Here is a 2,981-nt window from a genome sequence, read left to right as displayed (position 1 = left end):
GCCTTTGATTTGGTGTTGAAACCAAAAACTGACTCTTAAGTCGACCAATGCAAACGTGCCTTCAATATAACGAGCGTTGATGATTCTGCAATAACGCGTATGTATGTATGTATGTGTGCCTGTGTGTGTGCGTGTGTGTGTGTGTGTGTGTGTGTCCACCTGCACATCTACATGTCCGAACGCCTTTCCCACAGTGTAGCAGAGTGAAGTATACAACAGAGAGATTTGACACTTTCAAGAGTCTTTATTACAAGCAGCTGCTTCAGATTTATTTCCCCAAACTGCACTTTTCTGGAAAAAAAAATCATTGTATTGTGATTTTTTTTTTTATTACTCTTATGATCCCCTAGAAGTCCCACAATTGCCTTTCCTCTGGCTCCTTCGCTTTCCTCCTCTTCCTCCCTGCGCAGAGCTCTCTCTCTCTCTCTCTCTCTCTCTCTCTCTCTCTCTCTCTCTCTCTCTCTCTCTCTCTCTCTCTCTCTCTCTCTCTCTCTCTCTCGTTGACCCACAGCGCCCGCTGCCTCCCTCCTCTCCCATGATCCACTTACTTCCAGCTGTTTTTCATGCTGAAGAAGACAGTTGTCTAAATGTTTATGTGAGGAGCTACTTTCTTTTTCTTTAAGCCCCTGATCAATTTCCAAAACGAACTTCGTGGCATGTGTTAAAATACAGGAGATGACGGGCCAAATAATAATAAAAAAAAAAAGAAAGTCTGACATCGTTATTGTATTCGGATCCCGAAGCCAAGAAAGGGCTTACAGAGGGAGATTAAAGGCAGCGTATCGCTGTAGAGGAAATGCAGAGAATAATGTGAGGGGAAATGTTCGGGGGGGAAAATATGCTCCGAAAGATGCCAGTAAAGTAAACATGTATGAAATTGCACAATTGAGCCGGGCCTCCGCTGCACCAGCCAAGTCATGCACTGAGATGGAGAGAACAAGTAAGGGAGAGGAGCTGAGAGGGAAAAAGAAGCAGAAACGGAGAGAAAAATAGCCTGCGCCCAATAGTCACAACCTTCAGTAAATCACAAGGAAAAACCTGGCTGCTCTGTGAGTCTCTTCACCCCCCCCCCCCCCCCCACCCCTCACTCTGTGAGCTTACTCTTTTTCATGTCCCGCTTACTCTTTTTCATGTCCCTCTTTTAGGACGTTACATTTTTTTTCTTTTTGCCTTTTCATTGTTGACCTGCTGCAGGTCATTTTTTTCTTTACTTCTAGATATTAATGTTCATGTCGGCGTGTCCTCAGAGATGTCATCCCCTTTTTCCCCAGACCTAACAATTATCACCCAATCAGCACACGACCCACAGTAGGCTCTTTGTCTTCGGGGGGCTCTGGCTGCCCGTGTCGTCTTCCATCTGTTTAGCTCGGACCTCTGTTTCTGTCTCTACCTTGAACACACACACAAGACAAACTGAGTGGACTTTGGCTGGAACCTTTTTTTCGTTTACAGTGTTCAACTTCTGCTCCAGAAGTTTCAAATTTTTTTTATAGACAAACAAAGAGCAAGGGCGACACAAGTAGGGATTTGGAAGAGCAAAAGTTGGTCAAGGAGAAGATTTGATTGTGTATATATTTCTCACACACACACACACACACACACACACACACACACACACACACACACACACACACACACACACACACACACACACACACACACACACATGCGGACACACACACACGCGCGGACACACACACACACAGCTGGATGGCAGACTGCTGCTCCAGCCCAGATTAGATCAGATTTAATTAGGTTTCCGTACTCCGTTTGGACTGTCGCTTCTTGTAGAAAAAGTCATTATTAAAGAAAAGGTGATTCCACTGACAGCTTCCTCCCAACACACACACTAAAACCTATGCCAAAATGTTACAGAGCCTCAGGGGCCTCACACACACACACACACACAGAAACATCTATTCTGGTTTTGGGGAATGTCTCTGTGTATAAATGATGGATTGTGATCTGATGGAGATCAGTGTGACGTTTGGAGGTGGTGGTACCCGACTGGTTGTGGTTCACGGATAAGGACGTTCAGCAGTAACACAGACTGCCACGCAGACAGTAGTAGCTGCGGATAAATGGAAAAAAAAAAAAAAAAAAAAAAACACATGACAGAGCATACATGACTCATTTAAAATGGAAATTAGATTTTTTTTTTTTTTTTTTTTTTTTTTTTTAGTGGAAGACAGGATCTTATTTCAGCAGGCATGAAGCGAAACATCAGTAATGTCCAGCGTTTCATTTTGTGGTTTTACCATGAAAACAAATTCAAAGCAATACATTTATTAACCAAACAGTATTTTCTGCATTTCATTGTCAATATTGATCTTACTTTGCTTAGAGAAATGAATGTATTTATTGCATGTCAAAATGTTTTATAATTCATTATTGTGTAAATTTCAATTGTGGGTTTTTATAATTTCATTTAATTATGGTGTCTTGATAAAATCATGTTGATAAGGCTTTTGTTTTTTTAAAAGCCAATGTGAAAAATGTCGTCTTTGTTTTGTTCGTCAGTATACTCAAAAATCAACTTGGCAATAAAGTGAATTGCATAACGGATTTACAAGGAAATGTGTCTTTATTACATTTATTTAGTGTTTCTTTGCACATCTAATTCAAAAACAAACAACTGTATCTAATAATACATAAATAGACATTTCTGTTAGACAAACGGATCAACTTTTCCAGATAGGATTACATTGATAACCTTAAATTTTATTACACTATTTTACCCCAATTCAAAACTCCATCAAACCATACCGTAAGTATAAGACCAGGACAGCAACCATTTGTGGTTTTGACACAGTTATTGAGCATGATATGGGTTTCGCATTAAAAAAATACACAAGACAAAAGACCGCGATCGAGACCGTTTCACAGCAACGAAGACCGCAAAAAAACCAGCAACTTCTTTACTTTTTCCTATAATGCATTCACATTCAAGTCCATATTCTCCGATATGGAGACATGTGAGT

General features: G+C 40.6%; 1 protein-coding gene across 4 annotated transcripts in view; it reads left to right on the top strand.

The window, feature by feature from the left end:
* hic1 (hypermethylated in cancer 1) overlaps positions 1-2,565 on the top strand; it is a 15,633-nt gene extending 13,068 nt beyond the window's left edge. For all 4 annotated transcript variants that reach the window (XM_068715773.1, XM_068715746.1, XM_068715755.1 and 1 more), the window contains exon 2: positions 1-2,565. This exon is cut by the window's left edge. The gene's annotated coding sequence lies outside the window, so the exon portion shown is untranslated.
* The last annotated feature ends 416 nt before the right edge of the window (positions 2,566-2,981 follow it).

This window comes from Cebidichthys violaceus, unplaced genomic scaffold, assembly GCF_023349555.1.
Source record: "Cebidichthys violaceus isolate CVI_PGR_0920_01 unplaced genomic scaffold, fCebVio1.0.p SCAF_1, whole genome shotgun sequence".
Taxonomy (NCBI): domain Eukaryota; kingdom Metazoa; phylum Chordata; class Actinopteri; order Perciformes; family Stichaeidae; genus Cebidichthys; species Cebidichthys violaceus.
The sequence above is the reverse complement of the archived record's forward strand: the minus strand, read 5'-3'. Positions and strand labels throughout refer to the sequence as shown.